General features: G+C 35.3%; 1 protein-coding gene across 7 annotated transcripts in view; it reads right to left on the reverse strand.

The window, feature by feature from the left end:
• Positions 1–24,122, reverse strand: part of Bbx (BBX high mobility group box domain containing) — a 266,094-nt gene that overhangs the window by 134,183 nt on the left and 107,789 nt on the right. The window contains exon 1 of one of the 7 annotated variants that reach the window (XM_076867646.2): positions 9,655–9,739. The exons of the other annotated variants lie outside the window; for them this stretch is intronic. The gene's annotated coding sequence lies outside the window, so the exon portion shown is untranslated. Of the gene's footprint in view, positions 1–9,654; positions 9,740–24,122 lie in introns of those variants that run through there. 7 annotated transcript variants of the gene reach the window in all.

A 24,122-nucleotide genomic window follows, 5' to 3' on the forward strand; every position in this document is an offset into this window, starting at 1 on the left:
CCCTCAGGAGTGATGGGGGCCCTGTTTATAATCTCCAAAGTTAAAAGGCTACTCTGCCCCTGTCCTTTGTTATCTGATCTCTAGCACCTTCTCCTTTCAATGCAGTGTTCAGAGGTGCTCACAAAATAATGCCTGTACAAGAAATTTAGAAAATAAGTCATGTGAGAATCTGAGGAGCCAAAAAACTTCGCCAAAGTGGTTGTAGTGATAATCCGTCTTAGGTTAGAAAGGAGTCCCTGCGGGGACAAAAGGAAGACAGCTTGGTAGTGAAGGTGGAAAAGAGAGAAATTCACGTCCTCACTCAACTTAGCAGAGGAACCAGAAAGGAACAGACCAGATGGAAGGACCCACTGACTTCAAGGAAAGGCTGAACAGGAAAAAAAAAAAAAAAAAATCAATGCTAACTCAAAGATTACAACTGGAGTATGAGAAAAGCTATGGGGCTAAGAGGTACAGCAAATAACAAAGCACCAAAAGGTGCCCTGATCTTAGCTTTAGCGGTAGGGGAACAGAAGGAAAGGTGAAGGACAGAAAAGGGGCAAGAATAGCAAACAGAGCTTGAGTCATATACTCAAGTTTTTAGAACTTTTGCAATGCAGAACAAAACATGGGTGGATCAAATCACTGCAGCTTGTTTACAGTTCTCTGTGGGTCATTCCCTCTCTATCTCAGTTGAAATTTTAAGAGGAAAAAATAAATCTATAAAACATGTACCTATTTCTCTGCCCCAACTGTCTTTGGAAGTCAGGAATAGCTGACAATTTTAATTTATCATAAGAGAACATTATATAATCATGATATGGTTTCTGAAGGAAAAAAAAGTAGCAAACATGTCCAACTCCTTTATTAGCTAGATTTGAAAACAGGTGAGAATGACAACTGAAAAATGGAGAGAAATAAGAGCAGCTGCTGCAAAGAATAAAAGTATCTTTAAAAAACGAGGCTCATCAGGGTTATTGTTAAGATGGTACCATAGGCAACCTTAAAAATCATTCCTATGAGTGGATCCAACATGGCGGCGGGCGGAGAGGCAGCACTTTCAATACCCCCGCAGTGATGGGGTCATAAAGACGCATAGATAACGCTTAGATTCTACCAACGGAGAATCTCCTAGCAAAATTCCACTGAAGAGAGACTGGCCGGGAGCTACTAGGATTTTTTGAAGCGTCAGTTTGCCCCAGAGGAGCGAAACCCTGCCACGAGACGCAGATGTCCAGATCCACCAGCCGCAGTCCGTGCGCTGCGGGCACGGCTGCCAGTCTATCCGCCCGCAGCCAACGTGACTGGGTCCCGCTAGCCTCCAAGATGCAGCTTGGCAGGAAGAAGTCTTCAGCCAAGCCTTCATGAAATAGCGAGCCAGGAGCTGAGGCCAACCGAGGACGGACCAGTCCCACCCCTCCCTTTGGAAACCCCGGCAAGGAGCCTGGGGCCCGCCATAGCAGAGAGGTGACGTCATCGGAGTTCAGCCGACGAAATTCCTTCCCAGCAGAATCCACTTTAGCAGGTGTGTGACTCCCTCCCCATCCAGATACAAGCAGCCAGGAAACTTCAGAGACCTCTCAGCGGTCGTGTCTGTAGGGAAGCAGAGGGGATCCCCAACCCCCAACCACCCATATCACCAGCGGTGACTCCCAAGGTCTTAGCCGCCAGTGTACCACAGCACTGGGGCTTAAATGGGACACGCGGTGAGGCTGCAAGTGTAACTAGATCTCTGGGGAACCGCTTCTAGGGAACAGGACCTGGCTGGCTGGCTGGCTGACAGGAGGAAGGGGGGTAAGGGCCAGAGAAGTGAAACGGCTCAGGAACGACAAGTCTGAGAGACTCCCAGGAGACGCCTTACAAGGATTGCTATGGGCAGGTAGAGAGCAGAAGCTCTGCTCGGAGGGCACACCTCCACCTACTGGAAGAGAAAAAGTGGATCTCTAAGACATCAATATATTTTTTTTTATTTTTTATTTTTTTCTTCTTCTCTCTCTGTTCCTTTCTCCCCTTTTCCTTCTCTCTTTCTTTCCCGTTTCAAGTTTTATTGTTCTTTTCATTCTCCTCTAATCTATCTATCTCTCTCTCCTTCTTTACTTTTAAGAGCACCTTCATTCCCCTACCCCCCAACTTTCACCCCAAGCATTACGTCTTCCATTATGTGTAATTGTCTAAATGCAAATAGGTGAATGTCTCGAGGCTGTCTATAGGAGTCCTAAATACCTAGCTACTACCAACACCCTGATCCCATTGCCTGTTAGTATCCACCTTCAGTAGAGCAATCTTCTAAAGTAGCCAAGACATACTAAACCTCGTACCATCATAGCACCTAACCTAAACATATAGTCCTAAGAACAAACAAGAAATCACTATATGCATACAGAACCTGGAAGTCTTTTATGAATTAAATAAATCAGCTTTAAAGTACAACAAAGCCGAACATTTCTAGGCATAATCTCCCACCACAAAGGAGAGACAACAGAGATATACAAAGCCAAAACAAATGTATAGGAGAAAGCAGTTACAAAGCAGTCAAACACAGCTGGAAAGTAACGTGAACGACATGAAAAAACAAGGAAAAAAAGGATTACAAACAATGCAAGACAACTTAAATATACAGGAGGACCTAGAAGAATCAGAAACATGGAGAGGGAAAGAAATCAAGGCATACCTAACTCAGATGGAACGGAAGATTAGAGAAGACATGAGACAGCAAGTCCAAGCAAAGAAAGTATATTTTGAAAACAAACTAAACAAACAAATTCAAACAGCAAAAAACGAGTTTTACCAGGAGATACAGATTTTACAAAAAAACCAAACAGTAATCCTAGAAATGCAAGAAACCATAAACCAGATTAAAAACTCTAACGAGAATATTACAAATAGACTAGATCAAGTAGAAGTCAGAACATCAGATAATGAAGACAAAGTTTATCAACTTGAAAAGAATACAGTCAACACAGAAAAGATGCTTAAATCTCACTAGCAATCTATCCAAGAGATATGGGATTCTCATTAAAAAAAAAACAAATTTGAGAGTCATTGGGATAGAAGAAGGCACAGAGGTTCAAACCAAAGGAATGGATAACTTATTAAATGAAATAATCCTAGAAAACTTCCCAGAGATGAAAGATGGAATGGATTGCCAAATCCTGGAAGCCTACAGGACCCCAAACATCCAAAACCATAATACACCAACTCCAAGACATATAATTATGAAGACAGCTAACATACAGAACAAGGAGAGAATATTAAAAGCTACGAGAGAAAGGAGGCAGATTACATTCAGGGGTAAACCAATTAGGTTAACGATTGATTTTTTATCACAGACTTTGAAAGCGAGAAGATCCTGGAACAACATATTTCAAACGCTGAAAAATAATGGATTCCAACCAAGAATACTGTACCCAGCAAAATTAAGCTTCAGATTTGACAATGAAATTAAAATATTTCACGATAAACAAAAGCTAAAAGAATTCGCAGCCAGAAAACCAGCACTGCAAAGCATTTTGAGCAAAATACTACAAGAAAAGGAATTGAAAAATAGTGCCCAAAACTAACAGTGGGAGGTATCTCAGTAAAGGGGGAGAAAAATAACCAAAGAAGGAAAACTAGCCAAACTAAAATAAATAAATAAACAAACATGACTGGAAGTACAAACCATATTTCAATTGTAACCTTAAATGTTAATGGCTTACATTCACCAATCAAGAAACATAGGGTAGTAACCTGGATTAAAAAAACAAATCCAACAATATGCTGCCTTCAGGAGACTCATATGATAGGAAAAGACATACACAGCTGAAGGTGAAAGGTTGGGAAAAATCATACCAGTCACATGGCCCTCGGAAGCAAGCAGGAGTGGCCATTCTCATATCGAATAAAGTCAACTTCAAACCTAAGGTAATCAAAAGGGATAAAGAAGGACACTATATACTGTTAAAAGGAACCATCCACCATCAAGACATAACAATTATCAATTTGTATGCACCAAACAATGGTGCTGCAACCTTCATAAAAAAAACTCTCCTCAAGTTCAAGAGTCAAATAGACCACAACACAATAATTATGGGAGACTTCAACACACCGCTCTCGCCATTGGACAGATCCTCCAGAGAAAAGCTGAACAAAGAAACGATAAAACTCAATAACGCAATCAATAACCTAGACTTAACTGACATATATAGAATATATCAACCATCATCAAGTGGATACACGTTCTTCTCAGCAGCACATGGATCCTACTCAAAGATAGACCATATATTATGCCATAGGGTGACTCTCAGTAAATATAAAGGTGTGGAGATAATACCATGCACCATATCTGACCATAATGGAATGAAACTGGAAATCAATGATAAAAGAAGGAAGGAAAAATCCTGCATCACCTGGAAAATGAACAATATGCTACTGAATGATCAATGGGTTATAGAAGACATAAAGGAGGAAATCAAAAAATTCTGAGAGATAAATGACAATACAGACACAATATACCGGAATCTATGGGACACAATGAAAGCAGTTTTAAGAGGGAAATTCATCACCTGGAGTTCATTCCTCAAAAAAAGAAAAAACCAACAAATAAATGAACTCACACTACATCTTAAAACCCTAGAAAAGGAAGAGCAAAACAACAGCAAATGTAGTAGAAGACAAGAAATAATTAAAATCAGAGCAGAAATCAACAAAATTGAAACAAAAAAACCATTGAAAAAATTGATAAAACTAAAAGTTGGTTCTTTAAAAAAATAAATAAGATCGACAGAACCTTAGCCATGCTAATGAAGAGAAGAAGAGAGAGAACTCAAATTACTAACATACGGGATGAAAAAGACAATATCAAAACAGACACTACAGAAATACAGAAGATAATTAGAAAGTATTTTGAAACCCTATATTCCAATAAAATAAAAGATAGTGAAGACATCGATAAATTTCTTACGTCATATGATCTGCTCAGATTGACTCAGGAAGACACACACAATTTAAACAGACCAATAACAAAGGAAGAAATAGAAGAAGCCATCAAAAGACTACCAACCAAGAAAAGCCCTGGACCGGATGGGTATACAGCAGAGTTCTACAAAACCTTCAAAGAAGAATTAATACCAATACTTTTCAAGTTATTTCAAGAAATAGAAAAAGAAAGAGCTCTTCCAAATTCATTCTATGAGGCCAACATCACCCTGATCCTGAAACCAGACAAAGACACTTCAAAGAAAACTACAGACCAATATCTCTAATGAACTTAGATGCAAAAATTCTCAATAAAATCCTGGCGAAAAAATGAATAGATAAATAAATAAAATCCTGGAGAATCGAATACAAAAGCATATCAAAAAAATTGTGCACCATGATCAAGTAGGATTCAAGGCTGGTTCAATATACGGAAATCAATAAATGTTATTCACCACATCAATAGACTTAAAGATAACAACCATATGATCATCTCAATAGATGCAGAAAAAGCATTCGACAAAGTACAGCATCCCTTTATGTTCAAAACACTAAAAAAACTAGGGATAACAGGAACTTACCTCAACATTGTAAAAGCTATCTATGCTAAGCCTCAGGCTAGCATCATTCTAAATGGAGAAAAACTGAAGGCATTCCCTCTAAAATCTGGAACAAGACAGGGATGCCCTCTCTCACCACTTCTACTCAATTTAGTTCTTGAAATACTAGCCAGAGCAATTAGACAAACAAAAGAAATTAAAGGCATAAAAATAGGAAAAGAAGAACTTAAATTATCGCTATTTGCGGATGACATGATAATATATTTAACAGACCCAAAAGGGTCTACAAAGAAACTGCTAGAGTTAATAAATGAATTCAGCAAAGTGGCAGGATATAAAATCAACACGCATAAATCAAAGGCATTCCTGTATATCAGCAACAAAACTTCTGAAATGGAAATGAGGAAAACCACTCCATTCACAATATCCTCAAAGAAAATAAGATACTTGGGAATCAACCTAACAAAAGAGGTGAAAGATTTATATAATGAAAACTACAGAACCCTAAAGAGAGCGATAGAAGAAGATCTTAGAAGATGGAAAAATGTACCCTGTTCATGGATAGGCAGAACTAACATCATCAAAATGGCGATATTACCCAAAGTTCTCTACAGGTTTAATGCGATGCCAATCAAAATCCCAGTGGCATTTCTTGTAGAAACAGATAAAGCAATCATGAAATTCATATGGAAAAACAAAAGACCCAGAATAGCAAAAACAATGCTAAGCAGGAAGTGTGAATCTGGAGGTACAGCGATACCAGAGTTCAAACTGTACTACAAAGCAATAGTAACAAAAACAGTGTGGTACTGGTACCAAAACAGGCAGGTGGATCAATGGTACAGAATAGAGGACACAGAAACCAATCCACAAAATTACAACTTTCTTATATTTGATAAAGGGGCTAAAAACATGCAATGGAGGAAGGATAGCATCTTCAACAAATGGTTCTGGGAAAACTGGAAATCCCTATGCAACAAAATGAAACTGAATCCCCTTCTCTCACCATGCACAAAAGTTAACTCAAAATGGATCAAGGAGCTTGATATCAAATCAGAGACCCTGCGCCTGATAGAAGAAAAAGTTGGCTCCGATCTACATATTGTGGGGTCGGGCTCCAAATTCCTTAATAGGATGCCCATAGGCCAAGAGTTAATAACAAGAATAAACACATGGGACTTACTTAAACTAAAAAGTTTTTTCTCAGCAAGAGAAACAATAAGAAAAGTAAATAGGGAGCCTACATCCTGGGAACAAATCTTTACTCCTCACACTTCAGATAGAGCCCTAATTTCCAGAATATACAAAAAACTCAAAAAATTAGACAATAAGATAATAACCCAATCAACAAATGGGCCAAGGACCTGAACAGACACTTCACAGAGGAGGACATACAATCAATCAATAAGTACACGAAAAAATGCTCACCATCTCTAGCAGTCAGAGAAATGCAAATCAAAACCACCCTAAGATACCATCTCCCTCCAGTAAGATTGGCAGCCATTAGGAAGTCAAACAACAATAAGTGCTGGCGAGGATGTGGGGAAAAGGGTACACTTGTACATTGCTGGTGGGACTGCAAATTGGTACGGCCAATTTGGAAAGCAGTATGGAGATTCCTGGGAAAGCTGGGAATGGAACCACCATTTGACCCAGCTATCGCCCTCCTCGGACTATTCCCTGATGACCTTAAAAGAGCGTACTATAGGGATACTGCCACATCAATGATCATAGCAGTACAATTCACAATAGCTAGACTGTGGAACCAACCTAGATGCCCTTCAACAGATGAATGGATAAAAAAAAAAATGTGGCATTTATACACAATGGAGTATTATGCAGCACTAAAAAATGACAAAATCATGGAATTTGCAGGGAAATGGATGGCATTAGAGCAGATTATGCTAAGTGAAGCTAGTCAATCCTTAAAAAACAAATGCCAAATGTATTCTTTGATTTAAGGAGAGCAACTAAGAACTGAGCAGGGAGGAAGAACATGAGGAAATGATTAACATTAAACTGAGATGAGTGGTGGGAGGGAAAGGGAAAGAGAAGGGAAATTGCATGGAAATGGAAGGAAACCCTCAACGTTATACGAAATCACATATAAGAGGTTGTGAGGGGAAAGGTTGGGGGGGAACAAGGGAAAGAACTGAACAACAACAGATGAGGTAGAGAGGGAAGATGGGAGGGGACGGGAGGGGGGATAGTAGGGGATAGAAAAAGCAGCAGAATACAACAGTCACTAATATGGCATTATGTAAAAATTGTGAATGTGTAAATGATGTGATTCTGCAATTTGTATTTGGGATAAAAATGGAAGTTCATAACTCACTTGAATCAAATGTATGAAAGATGATATGTCATGAGCTTTGTAATGTTTTGAATAACCAATAAAAATCATTCCTATTTTTAAATTCTGTATGGGTACAATGATATTCACAGAAAAAGATGTGGTACATGTATAAAATAGAAATACAGCAATTTTCAAGAAATACAGGAAAAGAGGGAACACTTATATTGTAAAAGGGAGTATAAACTTTAACAAGTTCTATAGAAATGCATTTGGCATTATCTTGTGGAGTGTTAAGTTGAGCATACCCTTGACTTAGAAATTCTGCTTCTGAATGTATATCCTACAGAAATAATAGAGAGGGCATATATAGGACTCCTAAAAAAATTTCTTTCTACCACTGTATTTCTAGTAACATACACACATACACAAACACACATCCACACACATGAAAACAGTCTAAATAGTCATTAAAGGGAAATACAGTGTGGAATTTTCATACAATACTACAATCATAAATAAATTACAAGTATAAGCAGGGAAAACTCTTACAAACATGTTGAGTAGAAGAAAATAGGTGCTACAAAAGAAGATAGTATTATCTATAAAAAATTCTCAAACAAGCAAAATTTAACATAGGGAGTAAATATGTGGAAAACTATAAAGAAAAACGTGGAATTTATTAAAAAAAATTCAACATTCAGGAGTGAATGAGGTGATAAAGTGAATGAGGCGATAAAGTGAGGTGTTGGAATCTGGTCTCGGCACTCAGGGAGCTACAGATACTAGTAATGTTCTATTCCCTAAACTAGTGGCAGATACTCAATTCCTCAAAGTTAATTCTTTGTACCTTATTTAATATTCTTTATTCATTTAGCATTTTCTAAATACTATGGGATTACTTCTATGTTTAAACAATTATCAGAAATAATCCTGCATTCAACAAACTATTTTAAAGGTATTTCTAAGTACCTAGTATGTACTCATCTCTTCTTTAGTTCACGTAGCTCTTTGAGGAAAATATTTTTATTCTTAGTTTACATAAGAAAACTGAGACTCCTGTTGTTAAGTAGATTGCCCACCCCATGTTACACAGCTAGCAGTGCTGGGATCCAATCCACTGGGAACTCTGATAACCCAGCTTTGAAAACATGATGCATCTACCAGATAGGACTGCTAAAATGACTGAAGATATAAATTTCCAACATGAAAATTAAACAGACTCATTATACTGTTTACGATTTTAATTCATTTTAGCATTTAAAATGATCAGTTTGTATTAATTTTATGTTGTAGTACTTTGTTACTGCTTCACAATCATAATTTACCTTTACATTCTCTAAATTTTAAAACTAGCTACAGATACCAATTACATTTATGGAAAGTGACAACTTCACTGTATTTCTTCTCAAAATTTAAATTTCTCTAAGACTGCAAACTTAAGGAAAGTTAGGTATTGGCAGGCTAAAACTTAGCAGTCTCATTTCACTACAGTCCCGCATCTCACAGGCAAGCAAAAAGAAATTATTCATTTCCACCCTCCCTCTCCTCATCTCTCAACCATACTTCAAAACCTAATTTTAAACTCATGTAGGAAACCTGATTAACACCACCTGGCTTTCTCTACTCCATTAACCCTGGGCTCTTTCAGCAGACATACAATACAACTCATTTATATAATTATTTGTCATCTTTTAGATTTTTCATTGTTGTTTTTATTTGTATATGTATGTTCCCTGTAAGAACAACTGAAAAGAATTTACAAGTTTGTGAGTTCTGCACTGTGCCCTCACTCATTCTTCCCTCCAGGTACCACCAACTTTGCTCTATGAACAGCAGTTACTGTATAAATGCTGATGGACTTACTACAGTGGAACAATTCGCCTCTGGTATTTCTCAATATCCCAGTGAATCCTCCACATCTACAACATGCTGGAGATGATACCAGGTACTGCTAGAGGCTTGGGGTCTTCCTGAGGGTGCCTGGGACAAGAAAAACACAGAGAGAGACCAGAGACAGTCAGGAGAAAGACAGAGAGAGGTAACATGGAAACATCCAGAGGACAGAAGTAAAGAGCTGAGAGAAACTCTAGAGTCAGGACTTATAATATAGAGAGATTAAGCAGCCAAAGGAACTCAGAGACAGAGAAGTAGTCGGCAATCTTAACTCAGGTTTTGATTTTGAAACCACATTTTTGGTATCAGTTACTCATGTAATAGGTACCCTCATGTTACTAAATGATGTAATTTACCATTTCAAAGTGATTGCTAAGTTTTCTTTTGAACTTTTATCTATTAAAATTAATCTTTACCAGATTTCACCTCTGAACATTATCTGTATTAACACATATAATCCTCAAAACAACCCAGTTGTAAACAAGGTTTACACCCCCACTACCCCCCAACCCCCACCTTTTAGGAAATGGAAGTCAGGGAGGTTATGTGACCTACCCAAGGTCACAAGCAAATAAATGATAATGGGGGCCCCAAATCTTCAGATTCCAAAATGTTTCCTGATATCCTATGGTGTCTCTATTAAAAATGGTTATTATATAAACCTGAATTTTTTATAAAATAAAAGTCAAACTTTTATTCAGGATGAAAATTTTCTATCTTATGGGACAATGAAATTCCACTCTTCAGGTTACTCACCAAGAATATTTTAATTAATTAATTTACTTATTACTTATTGTGTGGTGCTGAGGATTGAATCCAGGGACTTGTGCATGCTAGGCAAGTGCTCTATCACTGGGTTAACATTCCCAGCCCCTCACTAATAGTATTTTTTAAATATATCAGATAAACTAAATCAGAATAAAAATATATCAGAATGACAGAAAATTTAGAACAGAAAGGAAGTGAACAGTCACTAGGCAAAATTTTTTTAATACCTATTTTTTTTTAGTTGTTGATGTACCTTATTTTTTATTTATTTATATGAGGTACTGAGGATTGAACCAGTGCCTCACACATGCTAGGCAAGTGCTCTGCCACTGAGCAACAACCCCAGCCCCACTAGGCAAAACTTTAACCTTTGAAAAGGAAGCTACAGTTAGTTCATTTGCTTTTACAATTTCATAATTTCAGAGTCTTAATGATTGGGCACATTTTAGCCCACCCGAAAAATGAAAAGATGTTCTGCATTGCAATAAATTCTTAATGTCAATGATGGTGGAATGTAATGGACATTATTATCCAAAGTACATGTATGAAGACACGAATTGGTGTGAATATATTTTGTATACAACCAGAGACATGAAAAATTGTGCTCTACATGTGTAATAAGAATTGTAATGCATTCCACTGTCATATATAAATTTTTAAAAATTAATTTAAAAAAAGTCAAGTACCAGTAAAGGACTGGTCTCAAAGTTATTTCTCATGTCTCATCTAACGTTTACACTGCAATCCCATTTCAAGGTACTCTATAAAGTAGAATGATTTAATGCATCACTCTTCTAAGCATTAGTATTTTCTCTTGAGGGATACTTACAGTCCTCTAAATAATCATGTACTTTTAGAAGCAATCAGTGTAATTGCCAGGAAAGCTCCTTTGATACAAGTGCAGAACATGTTATTGGATTTCACAGCAAGATAAGACAATAAGAATACAAATAAATTTCTGTTCAATCGTGCATCGATATATTTTCCATCATGTTCAGCAATTTTTAAATCAGAAATTTTCAAATAAGGTCTAAAGTACAGTACTGCTCTGCCCTCTAGTGACAGGCTAGGCTTTGCTAACTACATTTTTGTTTTTACTTCACTTTTGGGCAATAGTTAAGATTATTTTAAAAACTACAGGATGGCTGCTTTTTCATCTGTTGAGTAGTGAAAAGGGATTCCTGGTCAACTTTTAAGACATGATTTATGGTTTGAACACAATGCAAGAAAGATATAAAGGACAACTGTTCCTTTTTATTGGGATGGCCCACCTAAGTATTATAAATTTGAAAAAAATTAAAATATAATCTCTCCGAGGCTGGGACTGTGGCTCAGTGGTAGAGCACTTGCGTGGCAAGTGTGAGCACTGGGTTCGATCCGCAGCACAACATATAAATAAATATCTGTCCATCAACAGCTAAAAAAAATTTTTTTTAAACAAAAATAATCTTTTTTTTTTTGGGGGGGGGGTATGAGGGAATGAATTCAGGGTACGTTACCACTGACTGAACCACATCACCAGATTTTTTATTTTTTATTTTATTAGAGGGTCATGGTTGCTTAGGGCCTCACTAAGCTGCTGAGGTGGGCCTCAGACTTGGGATCCTCCCTAGCCACTGGGATGATATGCATGTCTCACCACAACCAGGTCTATCCTTACATTTTTATGCACTTTTTTGGAAAGGCAAAACATTCCATTTAGTTTCTGTTAAGAACTCTACAAATTTTATAGCTTTATAAATCCCAAATTGGTCAATTCCATTATTTTGGAGTATGACTTATCAAGATGAGTGTTATAGTGAATACCATGTATTGGTGAACAATTATCTACTAATAGTAATAGAGTAAAAAAATGTTAAATACAAAACTATACTGAATGTAATTTACACTTAATTGTTCAAAAGGAAATTCAGGATTTTACTGAGGGTCAATATCATCATTAAGAAATCTGTTATTGCTTTACCAACATGCATGGAAACATGAATCAAGGATGCCAGTTAAGACAATTGTTATACTGTGAATCACTCTAGTACTTTGACAGAAGGGAACTTCTTTGTCATAGTAAAATGTCCCTCCCTGCTATCCCTCTCTTGTAAGGAATGGATGCATTTTCTAGAACAGCATTTCTACTCTCATTTACTCAGTATACCACTTCTGTCTACACACTTATGTTAAATATAAGCAATGTATTTGTACACATGAATATAAAAGGGTATCTGAAGATAACTTATAGGCAGTATGATGTGTGGTTAAGAGAACAAAGTCTGTAAACAGACTGCCAAGAGTTTGAATTCCAGGTCTGCCACTTATTAGCAGTATAACCTTAGCAGATTGTTTAACCTCTTTGTGTCTTGGTTACCTCAGCTTAAAACAATGGGAATAACAAGAGGCACCTACAAATAGTAATGTTTTATCCCTTGGTAAGTGTCTGGGTTATACTGGTATATGCATTTACTAAAATTAAAAGATGTGCCTTTAAGAATTGTACACTTTTGCTAAATGTAAATTTCACAACAAGGGATAAATACATATGCTGAAGAATTTAGGAAGCGGTATAATCTTGCCTATAACTCATTTTAAACTGCATCAAAACTTCAGTTAAACTGATAAGACACAGAGGGATATATTATCATAGATATGTCATAAAATAAATGTGGTAAAACCTTAATGGCCATATCTAGGCAGATCATATATGAGTAACCTAACAAAATGTCGAGGGAGCATACATTTACTTCTCATCAGGTCCATGCAAAGATTAAATATATGTAACAGTATCAAATATAAAGACTGCCTGACTTACTCAATGGCATACAGCAATATGCTGATTTAAAGAAATGAAAGGCAGGGCTGGTGTTGAAGCTCAGTGGAAGAGCACTTGCGTGGCATGTGTGGGGCACTGGGTTTGATTCTCAGCACCATATATAAATAAATAAAATATATAATATAAATAAATTAAAATAATAAATAAAGGTCCTTTAACAAATTTATACATTTGTTGATGAGCATTTATGTGTGTGTGTGTGTGTGTGTGTGTGTGTGTGTGTGTGTATATATACACACTCATTATATATATATAAAAGAAAGAAATGAAAGGCAGTAATCTATTCTTCCCAAGTTGGCAGAAAAGGGAAAGAAGTAACCAGATACTGAGTTTTCACCCTGAGGTGAATGTTTCAGCTCAAATTTGAAATACATTATCAACTGCATGGTCCATGTAAAAAATATAGTCTTTGAAAGTCAGAACTGAATCTGAATCCAAATTCTTTTAATTAGTCAAGAAGCGCAGACATTTTATGTAATGTTCTGAGCTTCAGTTATCTCCTATTTTATAATAGGAATATTGGGTACCTACACCTAAGGTCATTATGAAGATTAGGAGGAAAAAAATACACTCACAGACATATGTAGAAACTAGCACCTAAAATGCAAAAAACAGTGGCAGTTTTCATCATTTTATTTATCATTTCTACCTAAGGATGAGTCCTGCATATCTGAGACCATTTTCTGGAGATGAAAACAAAACTGGCTACATATCTGGTTCTTAGTCTAGAAATTGCACATACAGGTAGCCCAAATACTCCGTAGAGTTTTCTAAATGATCATCATTTAAAAGCAGGCTTTCCATAAAGTATCGCTAAACTTGGTGTAAAAGAAGAGTTGGCAGTTACAGGGAACTCATTATTCATTCCTCTGAATGCCAATTATAATAAATATAAGTCCTGTGGGTGAGGGATTTAGGAAACATGCTTGCTGATGACATTTTAAAGAAAGTAACTTCAGTGCATTTGAGGAAATGATATCAGCACCTGGGTAAACTTTTATTTGAAACAGTCTAAGGTAGCATACTTCAAGAAAAAAATAGTGGAACTATATTTATAGAAAATTAGTTCTGCACTCCCAGGAAGTGGATCGGTAAATCATGATATATGACTCCCTGAAGACAGTAACTCGACATACAGTTCCAACGAAAGGCAGACTTAAGAACCTGGCACTGAGAAGGGGCATCTTTTTTTTTTTTTTTTTTTTTAAGAGAGAGAGAGAATTTTTTTTAATGTTTATTTTTTAGTTTTCGGTGGACACAACATCTTTGTATATGGTGCTGAGGATCGAACCCGGGCCGCATGCATGCCAGGCGAGCATACTACCGCTTGAGCCACGTCCCAGCCCGAGAAGGGACATCTTGAAAACATTTCACAGCAGGGCATCTGCCTTGACCACTCTATGAAAACTACTTTTTCCAAAGGTTTATTTACCTGTGGATAGCTAACCCAAAGCCTCTGTTTTTGGCATTTAGATGTTTCTCAACCTTACTTATGGTGAAACTCTTCCCTATCTTCCATAGCACCAAAGGTGGGCTTTTCCCACCACAGATCTGATTATTTTTCTTTCCTTCAAATACTCCTTAACAAATAGGCAAGAGTTGTCAAAAGTTCTATTCTTAGGTGTATTATCTGCTTTCACCAATTTTCAAAGTCTAAACTTTCCCTCAAGTGGTCTCCATCTTAAGCCAAATTCAACTCAAAATTAAAATCTAATCACATGAATATGATCTCAGCATATCAACTCCAGCCAACCCCAAACTTCACCCCCACCCCACCCCCAGCAAATCAGCTTCTGCCACAATCTCTTTATGTCTGCTAGCAGTAGCAACAGTCTTCTCAACACATCTAAATAAAAGATATACCTTTGGCTTTTCAACAACTTTCACTGAGTCCTTCCCTCTTGCTATCCCTCTACACCAACACCCAAAATAAGTTCAGTCTTTTGCCAAGTTCCATACATAAATAGTTTTCAAATTGGCTTAGGTGACAGACACCTGCAATTCGTATTTGAGAAACAACAGTAAAAGCTAAGTTCACAATGAAGAAATACACACAAACACAGAATAAAGAGCAATAGGCATTAGTATTTTAGAAAATCTTGAAGAAAAATCACTGAAGAAATCCTTATTAAATTTTAAGTATCCATTCATACAACCCTGCACATCAGAAAATAACTTATTTGATTTTGTGAGTTGAATTCCTTCATCCAATGTAGATTAAGATTCATCCACAGCATAATCTTCAGAGTAGTCCCATTTACAGCTGTAAACACTCTATCAGAACAACAAATTTCTTCTTAACTAGGATAATGCTAAAACCCTGTATACTATCTTTCCAATACCTTCCACTTTCCCACCCATTTGTATCATCTGCTCAAAGATTTTCGGTGGTTCATCTGCCTTTCAGGGTAGGGATGAGATAAGCTAACCAGGACAGTCAAAGGTTTCTTATATCTGCCTTTCTTCAGTTTTTCATTTTAACTTTACCTGTCTCCAAAGGAGACAGATCAAAGGAGCCTTTTTCACCTGTCCAGACTTTTTCTGTATTTCCTTCTGTAATAAGGACTTTGGAAATTCCTCAGTATTTCCCCCGACCCAGCCGGTGCTGGGGATAAAACCCAGGGTCTTAAAGCACTACCTTAAAACAAGCACTTAACCCCCACCTGCTCTTCCTCAGAACTCAATACTGAACAGCTCAGTTAGGTTTAGTCTTAGGTTCTTCTGACTACATAGCATAAAATATTCTAAATGATCACCCTATAGCCTAAAAGGAAAAAAAAGTGATCCATTTAAATCTGTCTTTCATTAAGAAATTACTTTAAGTTTCTGAAAGCCTATCCTTATCAATTTCTAGGAAGCAACAGTGAGCATTATGCAGTTCACAATCTAGAGGCAAATAAAGACATTTACAAGCAATAGGAAGTAAAAGTTTAAAACCTTAAAATCTTTTCAGAGGTAACTCTAAACTCCAATGTACAAAATATTCTATTACAATGAAAATAATAAAAAATTTGATCTTGATAAGTAAAAATTCACAAAAAGAGGTGGGACTGAGACATCTTTACTACCTATACAATATAATATTCTTATTAGAAAGATCTATTTTCTCTACAACTATCGTTAACAGAAACAACAATCAAACCTGAAAATTTCATCAATCAAATGCTTACTTTAGAAAATGAAGTGAAAGATCATCTGTATGCTTCCATCCTTCAAACAAATAGCCCGAAAAAATACTGCTATAGAAAGTTGCTATTTATGGGGAATGACAGTGACTGCTGATTTCAAAACTCTTCTTTATGGATTCTTTTATATATATACACCTCTAACAATGCTGAAAACCTAGTTGGTATTCACAAACTATATTGAGAAAATGGGTAGTTTCAGGTGCATGTCCATCTGAGCGGTGCTAGATGGATAGATGGTATGTACTACTCTGCACATACACCTCATGTGCATGTATCTGCACATACTTTGAAGGTTTTACTTTCTCTTATTTGGCAATTCTTCATAGTAATTAATGTAACACAATTTATTAGGACAATGCTCATCATATAAGTGGTAGCTAAGCTCTATTCAAGAAACCAACTGCTCTATATCCAGCTGGATCTCAAAAAAACCTGTGGAGTTTAAGTGCCTATGGTAATGTTCAGTGTCTTAAAACACCACCTAACATGAAATACGCTGCCATAAGGAGACACTTGATAACAAATGTCCTTACAGTAAATGTTAAGGAACAGTGAAATAATCATGTAAGCCATCTGTTTTATAAGAATAACAATACAGTCCTAGCAGAGGTAAAATAACTAAAAATTAAACTAAACTAAGGTTACAGAAATCAATGCAAAGCTAAAACACAATATTCCTATTGAATATCTTCACAAATCAATTTAAATACAGAGAAAGCATAAAAATATTCCCCCAGAATAAATTACCAAAAAAGTGGACTTCAGTCAGCTATTTGGTACATATTAACTGAGTCCAGGTACCATCCTACATATCTTAAAGCCCAGTGTGAACCAATTTGCCTATTTTAAATCTCACAACTTTCCATGCGCTCAACTAACAGGTCCACTAATCAAGTTAGAAAAGCACTTGTTAGAAGGCTAACAAGTCTTAATAAACACCTGTGATCAAGTGTATACAACAAATGAGCCAACAGGCACCCAGAACTGTTTTGCTATTCATTTTAAGTTCTCGGGCCCACTAAAATTTATTGATTATGGCAGTAACCACAAACTAAAAGACCTTTAATTTTAGAGAACATTCTTCTTCTTAAACTCTGGAAAAATAATTACCTGCATTAAACCAGGGGATGCTTATTAACACTAAGTTCAATGGAAAATGGGATTAATGAAATAAAAATTCTTATAATACTAAGTCACCTAATGCTTACTGAGCAACCTCCATGTGACAGACACTGTAAGTTTGGGGAATATACAAAATAAACTTTCTAGTGTAAATTTAAGTCCCTTAGCATTTGGAACCAGTCCTATGAAAGAACTACAACTATACACTTCTATGTATATGCACTGATTTGTGAATATACAGCATAACCAGTATACCAGTACATAAATTATAATGCATGGAAATACTTAGAAACATTAAAAGCAATTTCCCTTAAAGTTTGGATCAGAAATGTCCCCCAAAAGCCCACAGGTTAAAGGCTTGGTTCTCCAGAAAGACTAGTAGGAAGTGGTAGAAACCTTAACAGGTGGGTAGGTGGGGTCTTAAAGAGGAGAGAGGTCTAGGTCTCTAGATCATTGGGGAGTGTGCCCTCATTATGGTCTCTTATCTCTTTCTTTCACTTCCCAGTCATGAGGTAAGCAGTTTCCTCTATCATGTGGCACTACCACCATCCAGTACCCCACTAGATGCCTGAGAGCAAAGATTCATCCTAATCATGGACCAGAACTTTTAGAAGGTTACAACGAAAATAAATCTCTTCTCTGTAAGTTGATTATCTCAGGTACTGGTTACAGAGACAGAAAGCAGGTTAACACAGCTCCTATATCATCCATGTTATTTTTCTAGGAAAGCACACTTTAATGTAATAGAGGTAAGAAGGACTATAGAATTCAATACAAATACACTTAAATTTATCAAACACCTTTCAAAGTACCAGTAAGTACATGGAGAGAAGTCATGCCTAAATATATTTATACTGTCCTTCACTAGTAAATTTCATAATCTAGTAGATTAATCCCATTGTTGAGAAGAAATATACTGCCAAAATTCATTAGGTATGTTTTAAAATTTTAATCATTTCAGAAATAACTTTCAGGGAAACTAAAATCAAAGTGTTCTAAGAGTTAAACTATCTTAACCAATTAAACAGACATCTACAAAATTCGATCACTGCCCAATAGCTTATCCTGTAGTCAAAAAACAGAGGTGAACTGTTAAATTTTACAAATTAATTTAAAATTATTTGTACACAGAAGTGTTTAAGGGTGGAGCATGTAGCTTAGCGGTAGTGCACTTTCCTAACATACTTGAGGCCCTGGTTTTAATCACCAACCCTGTCTACCACCCATCCCCCAAATGGTTTAACTCTCAAAGGTTTGTTTCCTTTTGATTTTATATACATTTTGTTTTGGACAGGTATCAAACAATCAGAAATTGAAATTAATCCAGTTAACACAGAGCACACAAAACACAATCAACCAAAGATCAAGCAAATAAAGTTAATCTTGAGCCTATGTCAACACCCACTATTTGCTTACGACTAATCCCAAGTACTCATCAACTAATTAACTTAAAAATAGACTATCTTACAGTAGAAAAAGGTACTAAAGTTCAATGAACTGTGCTTATCGACTATTCTTCAGAAATTCACACTATTATGTAACTTAAGAACTGACATTAGAGGAAAGAAGGGAAAAAAAGAAAAAATAAAAGAAGGTAGGGCAATAAGGCAGATATATCAGATTTAGGTTTCCTTGACTTCTGCTAGAATTACTTCAAATACATTTTTTTTAAATCCTTGTTTTCTGTTTACCAAAATCTTAAATACATGTCATTTCCCTATTTGGATTCTCAATTATTTCACATAGTAAAAGAATACTGCCTTGGATCATGTGAATTGCCTTGATTAAGATGGTAAATAGAAACAGATATAATCCCCCAAAAGTAACTCTCTTATTCATCAACCAAATTTTCAAATGCAATTTATTCATAGAGAGCAATGAAGACACATGGAAGTCAATTTTTACAATGATGTAATTCCTCCATTATACAAATCATTTCTGATTTTCAAGTTCTTAGACTTGATTCCTTCACTTGTAAGAATCTCATTTTCATGCACAGCAACTTCAAAGTGGAAGAAATATGAATTCAGTAATTTCAAATGTCTCCCACCTCAAAGGCACCAAAGATAATTTTAGAATCTTAGAAGACTACAGCAAACCATATTTCTTGTTTATATATTATGTATTATAGAACATACTTTTTAAATATCTCCATTTCATTCTTTGGTAGAGGAAAAACAAATACCTGTTTGGGTGAAATTGTGCTGCCCGCCCCCACCCCAAAAAATTCATAGATAGATTAAAGCCCCTATCCCCAATGTGATGAGATGGGGAGGACCAATGAAGAGATTAAAGATTAAGTGAGGTCATAGGGTAGGACTCTAATCTAACAGAACTTACTAATTTTGAGAAACAGAAGAGACATCAGAGCTTGATGACTCTTGTGAACATACTGAGGAAAGGCCATGTGAGGACACAGCAGGAAGGCAGCTATGTAGAAGCCAGGAACAAAACCAAACCAGAGACCACATTTACAGGCACTTTATTCGTGGCCTTGTAGCCTCCAGAATTGTGAGAAAATAAATGTTTGTTTATAAAACTACCCAGATAGTGATATAGCAGCCTGTGCTAGCTATCACAACCTATAAAGATGAGCAGCTTACATTTTTAGGAAGTTTTACTCTACTAATAACCAAGCTGAACCAGAAACTGATAGTAACACAGATGATCCATTCATAAAAGGAGTCTGGAACAATGTGAAGAAAAACTCAACACATACACACACACCCCTCATTAACTTTTATATACATGTGTTATTTTAAATTAAGTTAATTAAACTGTAATTTTAGAAAGATTATAAGATTTTGAATCATTGCTCTGAATGGGTAAGAACTATACTACAACTGTACTGGAAATTGAGGTGGCTATACTCTTTATCACTGAGAGAAAAGGTAGATCCTGTTAAAGAATGTGAGCCACTCTGTGATCTAATAATTAACTTCTGCCAGTGAGAATTTAGATGTCCCAAGGACAAATAGATATATGTTCTCTTATCCTTAATATAAATGAGGTCAACATCAAGTTCAAAACATTCTCAAAATTTGGATAATGTTAAGACAAGATACAAAAATAGGAGGTGGTGCTGCTAAAATTTTCTTCACCATGTAGGACAAATATTATTTGGTTTCAAAAGGAATCAGCTTTTCTATGTTAAGATTTTTTGTTACTGTTCTCTAGTAAAGGCTTAATTAATAATTTGGACTCCTTAAAGAACTTCTCTATTGACATTGCCTCCTTATACTCTCAGAATCAGGTATAACATTCTTGAACTTTTATCACATTCATTTCCTTTCTTTTTTAAAATGACACATAAAAATTGTACATATTCATGGGATACATGTGAGTTTCAAAACATGCATACATTATGTGATCTTCAAGTCTGAGACAGCATCTCTAACTCCTCAAACATTTAAAGTTTCTTTGTGGTAAAAAAAAATTTTAAACTACCATTTCCTGAGGCCATTTATGTGCCAAGCACTATATCCGAAATTTGACACAACTGCCTCATCTTAATTCTCACATTCTACAAGGTGAAGATTGTGATCCTCATATGAAAACAAAGAGACAAAGTTTCAGAAAGATCAAATAATCAACTGAATTCTTCCAATTAAAAAGTGCTGGGGTTGGGGTTGTGGCTCAGCAATAGAATGCTTGCCTAGCACGTGTGAGGCCCTGGGTTCAATCCTCAGCACCACATAAAAATAAAAGGTATTGTGCCCAACTGTAACTAAGAAATAAATATTTTTTTTAAAAGTGCCAAAATTTCTCTGAATCCAAAATGCATGTTTTACTATACTGTCTTACCTTCTAACCCATATGTAAATATACATTTAATAAACAACAAAAAAAGACACTTTTCTGACCATGTTCCTCTCCCTCAATCTTAAGGAACTTTAAACTATCAAGTATTAATAACCTTCTGGATTTCTACACAAATGTAATCTACATAAGTCTGGTAATAGTGTCTTTTAATACTTTTAGGATTAATCAAATAAATATTAACTGAGGAATTCCATATGTCTAGCAATTTTCTACAAGACTTGGGAGATAATAATGCAAAGCCACTATATAGTGAATATGACCTTAGGTAGAGTATGTTAGAAAACTCCCAGGATACAATTAAGCTCCCTACAATGTCTGCATTCTTTATCTCTAAAATGATTCTTGAAATTGAACTTAAGTAGACAAAGGCATATGGCCACCATTATATTGGGTAAAATTATATTACTAATGAAAAAAGTAAAATATTCATTTCTTCATTGCCTTTTTATATCAAATTATTACTAAATAATGAAAAAAGTTCTAACATTCCAAAAACATTAAGACACTCAAACTGTAGCAACTCATCTTCTTGTCATCAATGGTAACCCACATAACAATAACAAGAATACTCAAGTAATTCTAGATTTAAACAAATGTATTTACTGAAGGACTTCTTACAATCTTTAACATATCAAGTGCACTCTGTCTCTCTAAAAAGGCAGTAGTAGATGATATTTTCAGTTATTATAGTTAAAACAAGCATTGTCCCTCCCTGTTTACCTTTCCCTACCTCTCCCTTCCTACAAGATCACTGATACCCTAAAACATAGGCTTGGACAAGTGACCTGCTTTGGACAATGAAATATGAGAAGTAGTGACATGTGTCATTTCCAAGCAGCTGTTTTAAGAGCCATAGCTCCACTATCACTTTTATTTCTTCTACCACAACACCTATGCATCACCAAAACATTGCTCCTTCAACTTTGCTCCAGGAGACACAGAACATAGAAGCAGCAGACTCATGAGAGACATGAACAAAAATAAGAAACTTTTACTACTATATACCACACTAAGATTTAGGGACTCTTAATAATAAATTTAACTTTGCTTAAGCAAAAGTAGATCTGTTTCCCAGATCTACTGAACCCTGGCATTTTTTTGCCAAGTAACACCTTCTAGTTTCTACATTACTCGTTTTTGTATTCTTAATTAATACAGTATCTAAGATATGAGTGCAAGAATATATACACTAGAAGTAGACTTCACCATCTTCAATTAAACTTTCTTCTTAAATTCTATCAGCAATTTGAATTTCTGTCAATTTCTCCTCTTAAGTCAATAACACAGCTTCATTGTGATAATCAGATTTACGTTCAGAAATCACTGATGAAACAGCTTGATAGTCAAGACCATCATACTATTAACTTAGTTTTCTGGATAGGTCAGATTATGTATTCTGCCTTACTTTTTATATGTGTATTCATATTTAACAAATACAGAATACTGTTGATAATTTCAATTTTCCTTAAACCTCCCTAAAAAATAATTTTCTTTTGGATTAGCAACTGAGAACATATGATATTTCAGTATCAGTTTTTGGATATCCCATGTCAATTCTGCTGATTTCATAATTAATTTTATGCTGACTGGTATTCTTAAATTCAGAATACTTTTTCTAGCAAGTATTCCTAAAGGATAGCATATTAAAGAGGAAAAATAGTAACACCAGTTTTCTTATTGGCATTGAGATTTTCTTGGTGTTTCAATAATTAGCAACACACACACACCAAAAAAAAAGAAAGAAAAAGATTCTGTTGGTGTTTTCCTGTATTAAATTCATGTTTAACCTAACTTGCATACATTTTTACTGTGTGTCCAATCCTAAACAATGACATTCAGAAAAAAATGACTCAGGCCTTCTATTTATACTCAAGGCATAAAAGCAACATTCAATCATATACTGAAGGAAAGCAGATGCAAATATTAAATTTAATAAAAGCTAATAAAAATAAAAAATAATAAAAAACCTTAAAACAGAAAATGTTCCAGATTAATTTTCAATTGTAAAGTTAAAAAGTAAAGATTCTTTCCTGAAAACTGCAACTGAACAATATTTATTACATTTGTTCATTCTAATTTACACCAAGCTCTTTAGTCTTATAAATCATCAGTTCACAGTACAGTACACATGTATGAGTAAAGCAATCGAACATTTGATTCCTAGACTGGGAAAAATCTGTGTAATTAACCATTACTAAAACTAAAATATTAATATCATATTTTAAAACAGACAAAAAATTTTTCCTAGAGCAACAGCTTTAAAAGTAACTTATAAATAAAAGGATGAGTTTTAGAGTTTGATATAACTTGTCACATATATATATATATAATATATATATATAATATATATATATATAAATTTGAACTTCATTCGTTTTCATATTTTAAGATGTTTCATGATGCAATTATATGCATCTCTATTATTTTTACAGGTAAGAAAAACTCCAAACTCTTTTGATACTGATTCACTTTTTGATTAAAACAACAATGATACAAGGAACTATTTTTTAAGAAACTGACAAATTACATATATATAAATATATATAAATAAAATTATATATATATACTTATATATATTTATCATATATATAATTTTAGTTGTGTAACTCAGGACTTTTAATTAACTTCCACTAATAACACATTGTTGTAAAGAAACAAATGAAGAGATTCTGAATTTTTTTTAGTTTCATAATTTGAAAAGATCTAACTTACTTGAT

Source organism: Callospermophilus lateralis, chromosome 10 (genome assembly GCF_048772815.1).
Source record: "Callospermophilus lateralis isolate mCalLat2 chromosome 10, mCalLat2.hap1, whole genome shotgun sequence".
NCBI classification, from domain to species: Eukaryota; Metazoa; Chordata; class Mammalia; order Rodentia; family Sciuridae; genus Callospermophilus; species Callospermophilus lateralis.